We start from the raw sequence: 15,792 nt of genomic DNA, 5'->3' as shown, positions 1-15,792 counted from the left end.
CCATGGATTGGCGACTACAATATCCAGCGAGCTGCCCGGGGCCTTTAGAAGTCCCCAGCCAGGAACTAGAAGGTACAGGGAGCTGTACCTTACGTGCTGTAATCCTCCACCTTTTCTTCCGCACCCATTTTATCTCTAAAAGTGGCCAGTACCAGAGGGTCTTCCCTACCACCTGCCCTGGAGAATCACCACCAAAACCTCCCTTGCTGCCACCGCAAGGACACGGGCAAGGACTCAGCAACAACTGCCCTGTTCAGAAGATGGAAACGGGCAACAGCTCCCTTAGAGTCAAAGGAGGAAGAAGATGAACCTAAATTCCAGGAATTATACTTCTGCATGGGCATCTTCCATCGGCAGTTTCATCTGAGCAGCCTCCCTTTACTCACCTCCCCTCCTGAACAGCTTTATCACCCACTCCACGGTTGCTCTGAATTACCCCAAGGTGACTGTATTTCAGCCACAAATTAAACTGTCACAATAAATTCCTTTCCACACTGTTTTTTAAAATATGTGAGTTCTGGCTGCCAAAGAATTGTTTTGGAACGATTAGATTAGGTGCCTCGGAAACTGCTTTGAGAAACAGTAAAGTGTTTTTTGGCTTCTTGAAGAAATCTACCTTTTTTTTTTTTTTTCCCCCCTGGGAAGTTTTTTTATCCTCAAAGACTTGGTCAATTAACTGCATCTTGTTTTTTTAGATCTTTCCACAAAAACTGCCTCGGTGCAGGTGACCAAAAGGGAGATGGCTCATTTTGCAATCATCTGCTGCCAACACAAATCAAGACCCTAAAGCCCTCTGGTTTTTAAATCAATCCCCATCTGGAGGGCTACAACATCTCTTTTCAATTGCCCAAATTCTCTTACTGTTTTTCCAACCCACAACAAGCCAAGACACTCAGTTTTACCACAGGATATCTATCCATTTCTGCAGACACAAGCCCCACATACAGCCTGGAAGACTTACACGGGAAGGACTGCTATTCCAGCCCTCCACTTGCATCACTTTTAAGACCGGATACCTAAAATATTAAAACAACAGACAAGACAACCTTGCTTGAAATGATAAAAGGAAACAAAATCCCACTTCTCAGGCTTCATTGTGATGAAAAAGCATTTCACTCATCAGAAAATCAGATTAGCAACATGTCAACAGTTGGGTGCTGAATCTTTTGACGCTCATCAGTTACCAAAGGAAGGGGGAAGCTGATCTTGTAGTTAAAGCACCGGACTAGGACAACAATTTCTATTCTCTTCTCCAGGCTCCTCCTGTTAACATGGATTTCCATTCCTCAGCTCCCCAGCTGTAAAACAAGAGGTCGTAATAACGCCTCTCCTTTCCCCGCCCAGCGTCTGCCCTGGCTATAGGCACTGGTAGATACTTGCGGTAGGGACACATTACCCACAAGCGGTAAGAGTGATCGTATCTACCAGCAAAACACTGGGAAGGAGCAAGAAGGAAGAGAAACTCATGGATTAACTCACTTTCCACAGCCAGAACTTGGCACTTGGAGCGCAGTTTTTCACTTTCTAGCAGATATGAGGAGTAGCCAGGCCTGGACACTTCCCAGGTTGGAAGAGGGTGGCTGCTTGGGGCGTACCCCGCAGAAGAGGAGGAACAGCAAAGGTGTAAACTGACATGGAGGAAGTAGTCTCTCTCACGCGTACAGATTAATGCGTTCATCGTGGAAGGAGTGTGGAGCAGAGGACATCTCGTCCGGCCCCTGCTAATCAGGCGCAGCAGTTCTGGGGGTCAGATGACTAATTATTAAGCAATGTTATTCAGGGTCTGAAAGTCCTAGCCTTCCTCCTTGCAGGACAACTGCCCACATTCTTGCTGGGATGGCAGATAGGAAATGATTTCAGGAAGAAAACCATGACAGGAGTTGCTGCAATCAGACAAGAAAAGGCATTTTCCTCCTATTTGTATCCTCCTCGTGCCTGCTACAAAATAAATAGGGAGAGAAATGCTCTCACCCCACTGAGGCATCGCCTTGTTAGACCCACACTGAAGGGCTGCTGACATGGTCTACAGCCCCATGGCAGGAGGGCTGAGATGGGCTTATGATGACACTCCGCTGAGGATCAGTCCTAAGATCCCGTAACAAACCAATCTCTTGGAGGCTAAAGTTAAGCTGCAGTGGTATTCCCACAAAAAGCACCTTGCTCTAAATAACCACTGTCAGTAGTTTAAAAAAAAAAAATTGTGTGCTTCAAAGCAGCCTCCATCCTCAGCCACTTATCACAAGTCTCGGCAGGGAAACGGCAACGTTTCCAAGGCAGCCAGCTGGTGGGCCTCCCCGTCCAACGCCAACTGATTGTCTCTGTCGCCGCATCTGCTCAGCAGCCCCATGCAGATCATCACCTGCACGTCGAATCCAGGCCGCGCTCTACACAGCCCTACCTCCCTGCACAGTCTACACCTCTGCCTCCTTCCCTTCCTTGAGTCTTGGTCAACGTTACCAGAGTTTGTGGAATGACATTAGTCTCCGAATGAACAACTGAGATACATAAAGGGACAGTATTTTCAGCAGACAAATGCTTTTCACACTTGAAAACACCTCTAATTAGGTGCCTGACGTCTGTAGCCACTGATCCTTCGATACTGGGTGCATTGCAGGGATGGAAACACAGAACTGATATAGCACTGGACAACATGTCTGCGTCAACTTTGCCAGTCACTCTCACAAATACGTTCTGACGTTGCCTCTGCGGTGGCTTTTTGGGATGAATACTGTGACTTTCGTCCCTTCTGCACAAGGAACCGTGGTACCAACAGTACCAGCTGCATCTTGCACAGGGATCAGCCAAGAGATTTCCACCCTCATCCATCCACCTCCCTGCTCTGCCACAGACCCGGCGAGACCCTGCACGTGCCCCCGTGACTATGAGCCACACCAGAACAGGGCCTCCTTGCTTCTGTGGAAAAGCAGGAGCAGAAGCGCTTTTCCAGATCTAGGTCTGACTCTCTCGCGCCTGTTTCCCACCTTCACCACGGTCACGGTGGTCATTTCTTTCCAGCACATGTGTGTTTTGAGAATGAATACCTTGATGTTTGGGAATTCACGGGGGCCACCAGAAGAGCCACAGAGTTGTCAGCTGCAACTGAGTACAGCAGGATGGAGGACATACATCTGTACTCCTAGGAGTAGAGAGAGCAGATCTGAGCCTCATAGACACGAGTACGAGTCACAGCCACCGCGTCCCCCAGCAGAACAATGAGGCAGAAAGCAGAGCAGGGATTTGCCTGTAGGTCCTCATCCACCAGCAGCTACCCCTGACTGCCAGATGGGAGGCCGCACCGCCGACCGGCACCACAACGTCCTCCCCCTGCCCAGACCCCCAGCACTTATCTTCGTACTCCCTCCCGCATCAGCGGAGCAAGAAGCCAGCACACGCCTGTCGAAGCAGGTCAGGGAGCAGACCACTTGCCCAAGGCTGCCGGCGTGGAAAGTGGGACAAGCCCTCCAGAAAAAGCTGGCTGGCCTCGTACAATATCATGCAAATCAGGAAAAGGCCGGGGGAAACAAGATTGGGAGAAACCCTGCGCGACCAAGGTTATATTATAAGGTTGTATCTTCAGCCTCCGCACACAAGCCGGGGAGGTAAGGGGGGTGCACGCACACACAGGCAGGAGGTACCTCCTGCTTCCACCAGCGTTTGCTGGGTCTGCGTGCGACAGAGGAGAGAGTCCTGTTCGCAGCGGGACCCTAACACCATGGGACCCGAAATGAGCTGTTCCATCAACACAGATCCAAGGGGAGACAATGGAAAAGTTAGTTACAGGATTAGCACACATACAAGCCGGGGTCTGTCCCATATATACCTCCACAAAACAGTGGTGGTTTATTTACTTATACTGAGCCACTGTTTTATCTATTTATCATACCAACCAAAGCCTGGTTTCTCAAGCCCAGCCTTCTCCTTTTTCTAGAGGATGAATTCCAGTCCTTCACATAACACTAAGCTCCCCAGCACCTCATTCTTGCTCCAGCAAAGGCAGCTGCAGGGAGGGAGCAGGGATGCTGTGGTCACTATAGAAATACAGGAGCGAGTGCCGCACCAGGAGAACCGCTCCGGCTGCTGCAGCGGCTAGCTAGGGTACGACAAGGGACAAAATGCATCATTTGCAGACTCCAATTTCATACATTGAAGCTTATTCTGCACACATGGTTTGGAGCAGACTGAACAGAGCTGGATGCAAGCCACAGAACTGCTGAAGACAGCGTGGAGCGTCAGAGCAGACTCAACACTGGTACTGGAGCAAGCCTACATGACGGCAGCCTGTTACCCCAACAAAGCGCTGATGAACGGAGCTCACTTCTCAGCAAGCCTCTAAACAAGATCCTGACTTGCCCGGGGCACAAGCACTTGCTAGCCAGACTCTCCTTTGGAGATTTTTCACCCGTCTGCTTTTCTCAGGGAAGATGATCCCATGCACTCCCGCTGCCGGATGGCCATGCTCCGTTTCACCCTGGACCGGCAGGATAGCCGACGCTCCACCTTGCACAACGGCAGCCTCCACAATGCCTTCTTCCGCTGATCTCCTCCTCGCTTCTCTTCCTGCGGAGCCTTACCCAGTGAGAACAGGGCAGCCCAGAGCAGACCCCGCTGCGCACACCTGCATCCCTCATTTCCCACCCGCTCCCTGGCTTTTTAGATCCCGCTCCTCTCCTTCTCCCAGTAAGAGGACAACATCCTCGTCATTTCACAGGCCACAGCTTCTCCCTCACGTCTGCCGTTCTCTCAAAGATGCTAAACAAGCAGAAGACGTACGGGCATCTTCCCAGAGACGCTGCAGCAGTGTCTCTTTTTTTGTATTCATCGAGTTACTGCTCCCACACACGCACATCTAAACTCAGCTCCGCCAGCTCTTGAATTTAACTTCCATACGAGCAGTCTGATCTGTAACGTGCTTAGCTATGCAAAAGGAAAAAAATCCACTTATAGTTTGGCCCACAGCGCTGTATTATGCAAGTACCTGGGCTGCCTCGGCGTTATCAGAGTGACCCTCACCCAGGACACCCCCCCACCCAGGACACCCCCCTTCTAGCAGATAGGCTGGGTACCCGCCAGGTCGCTATCACTCCTGAAGAAGCGGCGAGCCCGGTGGGATAAGGCAACCGGCTCAGCCAAGACCAGAGAGGGGGTCAGGACTCCCAGGTTCACAGTCCTGCCCTTTAACCAAAGTCACCTTTCAGCACAGAGAGGAGCTGTTCCAAGAGCCCACGTTGCCATCAGACGGGCACCACGGGCGGGTCGTGCATTAAGACAGTGAGCACGGAAAGACTGTTCCCTCCGTAGGCGCTCAGACCATTTCGCATCGCACACAGCAAGCTATAAAACCATATTCCGGCAGTGAGAAGTTGATAACGAAGTTTTGCTTTTACTGAACCAGTCATTAAACAGTGCTGGTCTCACGTTACAGAGAGACCAAGAAATAGGTGGCAACACACAGAATAAAACGGATCACCTTGAAGCATTTTTCTCTGGGTATCTGTAATTATAAACCAAACATCATCAGCTTCCCTCTCTCCCTGCAGTAAATAATTAACTGCAAAAGAATATTCCTCTTGGCCCCATCCTCCCCAATCAATTTTGCTTCGCAACGCCGTGCCGCCTGGATCACTCGCTGCGTCAGTGCACCCCAGCATTATCCAAAACGTTTCACGAGACGTAGAGGAGCGGTGTAACTTAACTTCAGTACAGCAGAGACCTTTCCTTACGGGTACGAGAGGGCATCATCACGTAACTCCCAGTACTTAAAGTAGACAGCTATGACATACACGGCTTAGCTCATTCACTGCAGCAACATCACCACGACCATCAGCGGAGGCGAATCATGCGCTCCGAGCGCTCCCATCACACTCCTCTGGATTGCCTGAGCTTTACTGCCAAGGCATAGCAAATTTCCTCCCCTGAAATACAGAGTTTTCTATTCCTTTCATTGTTTTTGAGATTATCCCCCCATAGATTTCATCCAGAGGGAAAAAAAAACCAAACCAAATATATTGGGTTATATTATATACTTCTCTATAACAGCACTTTCGTTTTTAAGAGACTTTAATCTTTGAATACTAGATCTAAGTTGAATATTGTGACTGCTTGGTCACGCGCGATAACCTGCTCACCTCTTACTACTTACCCTCATCAACCCAACACTCATATAGACTCCAGAAGTAACAGGTAAGCCCAAAAACCTTCTGAGCACTCATTCCTTTTGCCCTGCTGAAAGATACCTCCTGGATGTAACCCCAGAGGGGAGGAAGGACGATGCCAGGACTGCCCAGCGCGGAGGTTGGCTTGGTCGGGCGGCGGACAGAAGCAGGTCGCATACAGATACACAACCAACGAACAAAGCGAGGTCTGCCATTTGATCCTAGTTTCCTTAGGATACAAAGTCAAATTCACTTTAAAACAAGGCAGAAGGAGAGCACAAGCAAAAGCAAGAGCTGGGAAAAACCTCCAGAATTGCAGGAACACCCTTCCCGCAACAGCCAGAAAACCCGGGGAGAGGCAGAGAAGCATTACCACCGAGCAAACGTCTTCATACTCACGTACAGTTTGGGTTCAGTTTTACATTTTTACGGGTTTAAACACATACCAGGTTCAGTTGAGCTGGCTATGAAGTGTTCAACAAAAATCTCCACCAGGAAGGTGGAGAGAAAGAGGAAAATTGGCTAATTTAGACGTAAAAAGCATAGAAAGAGAGGTTGAAGAAAGAGGTGGAAGAAAGAATGAAAGGAAAACCATGACACAAAAGAGAAAGAATAATGTAGGGAAAGGAAAAATTAAATAAGACAGATATTGAGGACAGTTCAGAAAAAGATAAACCATGAAAATGTGAAATGAAAACTGGAAGGGAAAGATAAGAGAAAGAGGAACGTGCCATGGCAGAGCAGTTGAACGGCAGTTGGCAAATAGATCATTTGTTCAATCTCATCTGTATTTGTCAAATAATTTATTTGATTAATGCTCTTTTGTGGTCTTCAATCAGCTATACAGCTGAAAATATAATTTCATAAATCTATTATTAGATTAATACAGGTAAAATTCAAATACGTTCAACGTTTTTACCTGCTGCTTAATAAGCTCTGGTTTATACTTCAAAAACATTAAATTAGAAAGATGATAATAAATTACAATTAGATAAAGAGCACTCGGAGCACAATTGTTTTGCTTGTCCTAGACCGACAAAAAGTACAGCAGCGTAACACAACGTGAAAGACTGGAGACGAGACATTTCTACCTCTTCCCTCCATCACCCTCTCTACAGGCGGGACTTTTTGTCTTGGGTTTTTCTTTTGTTCACTATTTCCCCCATATTCAACTTTTTTACTCCATCAAGCTTTTTTACCCCAAGAAAACCCGGGGAGCTCCAAGGGCAGCAGGAAGGTAAATAGGGGGTGCACCAGCAGCAGGAGGGGGGGCGGTGGGTGCCATCTCCAGCCTGGAAGCAAACCTTTACGTTTGTGAGCTGAGCTTTGCTCCCCTTAAAGGGAAGGGAAGTTAGGGGAAGGACGGCAATGTGGACAAGGATGCCTCAGGACCTGTACTCTCACAGGGAGAAGCTTCCCAAGGACCAGCAGCCTTTTGCAAACCTCCCTACAAGAATGAGGGGGGGAAAGAAGAAAAAAAAAAAAGTCAATCGGCAATTTTTCAGCCTGTTTTTTCCCCTCCCTGGCCCAACACAACAGCAAGGGAGTCCCCTCGAGAGTCCTCAGACCATGGGGTGAAAGCCACCAAGGCAGACCATCTCCACGCACGTGGCGGCAGGTCTCCCAGGGAGTCCCGAGAAGCGGCACCGGACGCGATGAGGCAACTGCGGCCATCGCTTTCCAGGTCGACGTCAGAGAAATCCAAGGTTATTCCCACCGCTGCGCTATCTTCCCCACTGACAGCAGCCAAGAACCAAACCCGCCACAGGAGAGGACCACACCAAGGGTAACTCCTTGGGGCAGAGAAAAGTGTCCCTCAGGTTGTAAGTCCTATTTAAATAGGACAGCGATATCCCAAACTGAGATAAAAGCGATCCTGCAATTAGCAAGAATTACGTAAACATGGAGGGTATTACCATGCATACTTCGTCTCTTTTTAATTAAAAGAAGAGCTTCACTAAGACAAAAAAAAAAAAAAAGACATGCTGACAGCTCCCACCCCAAAGCAGACTCTTCTGCAGCACCCGTCAGCCTCCAGACCCACTGAGGAGATTGAACAGGGAATTCAACCAGCATCGGCCTCCCCGGTGCTGAAACGAAGCGGTTGGCACGTTATTAATCATGCAGGGAAAACGCTTGACGAGGAGAAGGAAAGGACCAGATGCATGGAGGGGGGACACACACATGGATTTGAAGTCATGGCTGCGTTATAAACACTTGGGAAAATCACGCAAATCACCAGCTGCAAAATCAAAATACTTTGGAGCTCTGCAAGGATAAAGGCATTAGCAACTCTGACCAGGAGAAACCAACATCCACCAATGTACAACCCTCTAGCAACTCTTCAGTTGAACCTGCGCAGAGCTGCACGTGCTTTTCTCCATTCAAAACCAGTTCCTGCTCCAACCCACGCAACCTACCCGCGCCAACCAGAGCGGGGTACGTCGCGACAAAGCCTCACCGGGAGTTGGTGCCCCTTCTGCATCTCAAAGGCCTACCCAAGAGCAACTTTGGCAGGGCGCAGGCTAACGAGACGTGACTTAGGTCGCTGACCCCAGTCAAGCCATTCCCGCTGCACCGTCCTCCTGCTTCCAGCTGTCCTAAGCATTTCTCCAGCCGCTCCAGAGTTTGCCAGTCCTCTCTGATTTCTCATCGGCTCTTTTGTCTCCAGCCACGCTCCACTGCTCGAAGCAATTAAAACGCATCCCCAACCGGGACCCACATGGGCCCGGCCAGCCACCGGCTGCGCCTGCTCCCGCTCGGGGCGAAGGGCTCGGGCCCCCGGACCCCCTTGCAGGGCGGGCGGGACGCAGGCAGCCTCCGCACGCCGCAGAGCCCGGGCGGCGAGCGTCCCTGGGAGGAAGGGAGGTGCCGCCAGCTCCGCAGAGCCGCAGGCAGGCAGGATCGGGGGGACCTGGCTGGCTCCGCTCGCAGATGCACGTACCTGCGCCTCCGCCACCTGCGTGCCCCCGCCCCGGCGCCTCGCCCGCGGCCTGCTGATGCCTGGCGCTGCCACCGAGCTGGTCTCTCCCGGGGGGCGGCCGCTCTGAGGGGGGTGGCTGGAGCCCGGCGGGCACCTGCTTTGGCAAAGGGTGAGGGGGCCGGTGCTCCCCCTTGGGAGCATCGGGGGGTGCAGGGGGGGCTGAGGGAAAGGCGGGTGCAGGTGGGGCTGAGGGAAAGGCGGGTGCAGGGGGGGGCTGAGGGAAGAGGAGGGTGCAGGGGGGGGCTGAGGGAAGAGGAGGGTGCAGGGGGGGGGCTGAGGGAAGAGGAGGGTGCAGGGGGGGGGCTGAGGGAAGAGGAGGGTGCAGGGGGGGGGCTGAGGGAAGAGGAGGGTGCAGGGGGGGGGCTGAGGGAAGAGGAGGGTGCAGGGGGGGGGCTGAGGGAAGAGGAGGGTGCAGGGGGGGGGCTGAGGGAAGAGGAGGGTGCAGGGGGGGGGCTGAGGGAAGAGGAGGGTGCAGGGGGGGGGCTGAGGGAAGAGGAGGGTGCAGGGGGGGGGCTGAGGGAAGAGGAGGGAGAGGGCTGAGGGAAGAGGAGGGAGAGGGCTGAGGGAAGAGGAGGGAGAGGGCTGAGGGAAGAGGAGGGAGAGGGCTGAGGGAAGAGGAGGGAGAGGGCTGAGGGAAGAGGAGGGAGAGGGCTGAGGGAAGAGGAGGGAGAGGGCTGAGGGAAGAGGAGGGAGAGGGCTGAGGGAAGAGGAGGGAGAGGGCTGAGGGAAGAGGAGGGAGAGGGCTGAGGGAAGAGGAGGGAGAGGGCTGAGGGAAGAGGAGGGAGAGGGCTGAGGGAAGAGGAGGGAGAGGGCTGAGGGAAGAGGAGGGAGAGGGCTGAGGGAAGAGGAGGGAGAGGGCTGAGGGAAGAGGAGGGAGAGGGCTGAGGGAAGAGGAGGGAGAGGGCTGAGGGATGAGGAGGGAGAGGGCTGAGGGATGAGGAGGGAGAGGGCTGAGGGATGAGGAGGGAGAGGGCTGAGGGATGAGGAGGGAGAGGGCTGCAGCTTGGGGAGGGGGAGAGCCGGGGGGGGGGAAGGAAAGGGGGCGGCAGCTCGGGAGGGGGAGAAGGGCTGGAGGAGTGCAGAGCGGGGGGGAGGAGGGCAGGGGACGGAGGGCAAAGGGGGTGCGGAGGCTGCGGCTCGGGGGTTCCCCACTCCCCGCCCCTCGGCGGCCCGCCCGGGGCCGGGGTCGGCAGGCAGCGCCCAGGCAGCAGAGCCACGGCGCGGCCGGGGAGCAGGTGGGGCCGCGCCACCGCCCCCGGGCCCCGCCACCGCCCACCGGGCCGCGGCTCCCTCCCTCCCCGCCGCCTCCCCCGGGGCACGGCGGGGGTACAAACTTCCCGGGGGGTACAGCCGCCCCGCTAACAGGTGGCGGCGGCGCTGCCGGCCCGGCCCCGCCGAGCCGGTGGGTGCTGTGCCCCCCCCCCCCGCCCCGCGACGGCGCGTCCCACCCCCCCCAGCCCCGTCCCCGGCGGTCACTCACCGGCTCGTCCTCCCCGCCGGGCGGGATGCGCGTCCTGGGGAGCGGAGCGCGGAAGTTTAAAGCGGGATAATAATATTATTTGGGGTTTTTTTCTTCCAACGGAAGAAAACCAAAGGAGACGAGGCGCCCCCCAGGCGGGCGAACCCTCCCCGCCGCTCCTCCCCGCCCGGCCCGGCCCCGCCGGGGGCTTCAGCCGCGCGTCGGCCCGGCGGCGAGGTGAAGTTTCCACCGCGGTGGTGGAGGCGCCCCCGGTGTGCCGCGCCCGCCCCGCATTGGCACCGGGCGCCGGGGCGCTCTGCCGCCGCCGCCGCCCGGACAATGTGCGTGCGGGGGGAGCGGAGCGGCGCGGGAGCGCGCCCCGCCGGCGGCCGCGGCACACGCCCAGGCCCCGCGCCCCGCCCACCCGCCACTCAGCGGCCGCCCACCGCCCCTGATAGGCGGCCCCCGCCGCCACCGCCCTCCGGGTGGGCCGCGGCGCCTGTCAATCAGGCGTCACCGCCCGCCCGCCGCGGCCTGGCCGCGGGGCGGTCCCTGGGGCGGTGGCGGCGGGCGGCTGTGAGGGGGAGGCCGCAGGGCCGCCGCCTCGCTCCGGCGTGTGACCCCCCCTCCGCCGCCTCCGCGCCCCTTCCCCCGGGAGCCGCGGTGATCTCGTCGTGCCCCCTCGGGGCCGTGTCTCTGCTTCCCGCCCCGCGGCGGCCCCTCCTCAGGAGCTCCGCGCAGCCGGGCTGAGGGGAAGGCCCGGCGGCCGCTGCGCTGCAGGCGCCGGCCGCCGCCCGCTCTCTCCCCTCAGCCCGCCCTTCCCCGCGGCTGCAGGGCTGCTCTACCCGCGGGGGGGACCGAGGGGCGCCGCGGCTTTCCCGGTAGCCAGCGGGCTGGCGGCAGAAGCTGCCCCGGCACAGCGTGCGGGGTGGGATATCACCTCAACCCCCCGGTTGTCCCGGGGCCTGCGAGTCGCTGCTCGCCGGCCGCGGGAACGGGGCTGCTGCCGTCGAAAGGGCACGGCCCTCCAGGTAACGCGGCAGGGAGAGCCCTCGCCCTGCCCTCGCCCTCCAGGCAAGGCCCAACGCCGCAGCCGCGGGGGCTGCGCTGGGCTGAGCCGCCTTTCTCGGCTCCCCGGGGAGGCCCGGCGAACGGCGCATCTTGGGGAAGGAAAAGCAGCGACTGCTGAAACGTAGTGTTTATCGCCAGTCACCGTCCGTAGCTGATAACCCGTAGGCTAAGCCCAGCTCACAGGGTGCTTTTATCCGTCCCCTGGAAATGCCTAGAAAAATTGACAACTCCAAATTACCCGGGAGCGATTTAGACAGGCCACAAAAGACAAGACACCTGAATTGGCTCTGTATAAGACAGCTGGGGTCCAATTAGGCTTAGCAGCAGAGGTACACGCCGCACGAACAGAATTACTCCAATTGCAGGCAAAGGCCCGAGCGTGGCGAGAGGCTCTGTCTGAGCCAGTTTGGGTCCCACAAGGAGCACTGCTAAATCGGAGCTAGTAAACCTTGACGGACTCAAGCTTCGTTCCATGAATTCAGGTCGGTCAGCACAGAACTTCCCACCCTGTCGCAGTACGCCTGTGTTACCAGACATTTTCCACTGTTAGGCACCGTGATTCCCCTATTACTTTGGAAAAGGGATAGCGGATTGCATAGTCACCTTGTTATCCTGGAGCATGCAGAAGTGATCAAGCTTTGATGCAGAATATGACAACGAATAAGGTATTCATTCCTGGTACTGGAAAAGCTCTGTTCACTCTGACGTACGTTTCAAGCACACTGCCGCAATTTATTGTTTCCATTAGAAAAGTATCTAGCAATCTGAAAATGGATCTAGAAACCATTGTTCTAGATGCTACACTTGACACATAATAAAAAGAAAGCTCGTGCCCTGCAGAGCTTGTAGCGAGAGGAGATTAAGCGAGTTCTAAGGATACCCGTTGAGAGAGATGTGCAGGTTTTTCCAGGTCTCATAGACGTGTTGCACCAGCACAAACAAACCTGCCAGAGCAGTTTCTAAAAGCCAGCACGCAAACAGACAGGTCCAAACAAAAAGGCTGAAGCTTTAACCTACCTTGAAATTCTTTGCTTGCTTCTAACAAGCCCTCCTGATTCTGAACAACCTCTCGGTTCTCCACAGAAGCAAGGACCGCAGCTCGCAGAAACACGGCATCTCTGCCGAGCAAGCCAACAGCAGGAGCGGCAGCACACACAAAGGTGATGGGTTTCTTCACAGGCAGACACACGCACACACGGCGCACCGCCTCTCTGCGCTACCTGTCTCGTCTTGTTTTAGCTGTTTCTGGCGAGCAGGCAGGGTACTGGAGCGTGCAGAAATCTTGCTTTTTGAAGCACCCTGGAAGCGGGCTCACACCTTTCAGTACCTAGGTGGCCCAGAAGAACTTACCAGGGAGCAAGAAACAAATAGGTAGTGTAATAGACACGGCTATGGGTGACCCTCAGTTTCGTGCTTCTTGGGCTTCTCAGTGACCTACAAGAAGAAACACCAGAAGATGGGACCGAAACTGCCTCTTTCTTGTTCATTCTTCAGTGCCAGATCACATCAGGATATAAGAAACCTGAAGACTACTTCTTGTTTGCAGACTGCTGGAAGACAGAGGCATAATCACCTATTGGTGAGTCATAACCACACAATCGCATAGGGGTGATGACACAAACTTGCGAGGACACAGAGGGTGATATAGCTTAAAGATGTCTGTTCCCCCTTTCTGTGTTTGGAGAAAAAAAGCAAAATATCGGGACAAGATCCTCAGTTGTTGCAAAGCAGGGTAGCTCCATTGTGTTTGGTAAAGCCGAGCAGATTTACACTTGCTGAAGTTATAGCCCGTTCTGTTTGTAAAAAGTCATTCTACCTGGACAGATTCTTCCTGCCTTTCTCTAAACTTGAATTTAGTTCTAGGAAAATGTCTGGCCTGTCTGAGGCCTCTGGAAGACAGAACCCTCTTTTTTAAACATGGGACGTGCAACAGCTCTGCAAATGCCACCGCAAGAAGGTAGTTCAATCTACTAACTACTCTGCTAACTCATTCCATGGTGTCTCCAGCTGGACCGGCAACAAACTCCTCCAGCTACCCCCCAGGCATCAGTGCAGCTCCTGTGCTCTACAGCAAATCTCAAGGCAGGCAAGGAGAAAAGTGCAGCGCTCTAGAAATCCTGAAGTGCTACAAGCTATTGCAAGCCTTGCTTGACAGGAGAGGAAGGCTAGTCAAATACTGGGCCTGCTGGCATGTGGAGCAATAAAAAGGAAATGGAGAGAATCTCAGAAGATCCTTACTGCTGCAGTAATACTGCCAAAACAAAATCTGCAGTGGGATTGAAAAGCTGTTCCATCTTTCCCATGCCTTCATTTTTTCCTGATCGTCCTCACCAAACTGTATGTAGCTTGCAGATGGGAGGCCATAACTCATGGACATGCTTATCCCATCACAACTTTTTGTAACAGCACGCTAAATTCAGTATGGGAGGGTACGTCACTGATTTTTGTAGGTGCTGTGACCCAAAAAATGACGACTCGATATTGTCATTCCCTCTTTAACCTCTGCAAGAGGGGAGTCATAGACAAGGCATGAGCTCAGCTCTCCAGTGTGTGACATACAAACCTATGCCAAGAGCTTAGTTAGTAACTGAACCTTGCTCATCAGCTATAGATCAAGGCTATCCCTGACATTTTTGAAACGTTAATCTTTTTTAGAGTTATTTCTAGTAGAAACACCCAGGCAATGGCCAAGTTGAATTATTCTTTCTTTCCCCCTAAAAAAAACCCAAAAGAACATGAAAAGTTCTTCTTGTGATCATCAAAATCATCAGCAAAGTAAATAACAGTAATTTTTTAGCTTCACAAGATTACATACTTGAATACATCCAGACATGCATCATATATTTTTGGTATACTGAAGGGTGTATCAATTCTCAGCAGAGACAGAGGGTAGATTAGTGATGTCGGTTGCTTTTGTTGTTCTGCGTCTCCTGTTACTTTGCCATATCTACAAGTTCACCTGACTTTTAGTTACGCAGACTGCTTCCTGGTTCTTTGCATGGCTTTTGAGCTCTCCCTGCACTCAGCTAGTCCATTTTCCTGGATGCATACTTTTTCTGCGTAACTGAAACTTTCTTGAAGTGTTCGGAAGGAAGACTGCATGACTGTGCTCTCCTTAACATTGTCTCTGAGAGCGTACTGAGAAAAGCAGAGATCCCCGTGCGTTTTGCTTCCCCACAGCACCATATTCTTCATGATTTTTTAATTTATTCCTCCTGCAGATACACCACGCTCAAGACACCTGCGAATACTTTTCCCATACTGGGATGTTTTTCTTGCTTGTCTCTCCATGAGCTCAGAGGATGAGTAGTGTCGTGGCAGAAAGCAAACCGATATGCAATCGACTTTTAAAATTTTGAGTTTTCTAGAGAACACAAATAGTTTCCTTTTAGTATCTGACAATGCAACACAAGTAACTTGCCATGGCAACCAGCTTATGAAACAGAAAAAAAATTATCATCACAAGGTGCTTTGTTGCTATAGCAAGGAAAGAAGCTGAGACCTTATCCTTTTTGTTCACTGGCGGGCCATGCATCATCCAGGTAGCAGAACCTGTCAGTAGAAGTTTATGTTAGATTCGGTGCAAGTCAGCTGCCTCCTGGGCCTATCTGATACTTGGATCAAAACTGAAGTGCAGTCAGAAGGAAAGAAGGAAGTGTTCAGAAGAATTGAAACAAGACTGGGTTCTCAGAAATACAAGGCCAAATCCATTTCCGCAGCAAGCTGACGCAACTCTGCAGATGCCAGTAAGGGATGAACCAATTTCTCCTGAAATTAATTTGGCTTCCATTCTCTGACAGTCTCCATTCTTCCCCCCGCTCCTTTCTGTTCTTTTTGAAGTGAAATAAATCTCTGCAGATCTGGGAGCATTTTTGAGTTACCTGGGACAGAGGATGGAATAGGCTCGCAGAGTCTGTCTTCCAACCCATTGTCTTTACAGATGCTTCTGGGAAGGGCAGAGTCATTGCTCTGCAGCTTACTTGTGCTAGTGAGAGAATTTAGAAATGGCAAAGGGAATTGGCTAAGGGCAGAGAGGGGAAACCCTCATAATTATCGCTGTGGGAGGAAATCAAAACTGAGGTTTGTTAGCTCAGAGGAGGACAATTCTGAAAACAGTTACATGTGCA

At 53.0% G+C, this 15,792-nt stretch overlaps 1 protein-coding gene across 2 annotated transcripts in view; it reads right to left on the bottom strand.

Moving 5' to 3' along the window:
- The window catches only part of HRAS (HRas proto-oncogene, GTPase), a 43,983-nt gene extending 33,212 nt beyond the window's left edge, over positions 1–10,771 (bottom strand). For both annotated transcript variants that reach the window (XM_059826051.1, XM_059826052.1), the window contains exon 1: positions 10,616–10,771. The gene's annotated coding sequence lies outside the window, so the exon portion shown is untranslated. The remainder of the gene's footprint in view (positions 1–10,615) is intronic.
- Between the last annotated feature and the right edge of the window lie 5,021 nt (positions 10,772–15,792).

The sequence above is a fragment of the Gavia stellata genome, chromosome 17 (genome assembly GCF_030936135.1).
Source record: "Gavia stellata isolate bGavSte3 chromosome 17, bGavSte3.hap2, whole genome shotgun sequence".
In the NCBI taxonomy this organism is placed as follows: Eukaryota; Metazoa; Chordata; class Aves; order Gaviiformes; family Gaviidae; genus Gavia; species Gavia stellata.
This window is presented reverse-complemented; position numbering and strand designations above follow the sequence as displayed.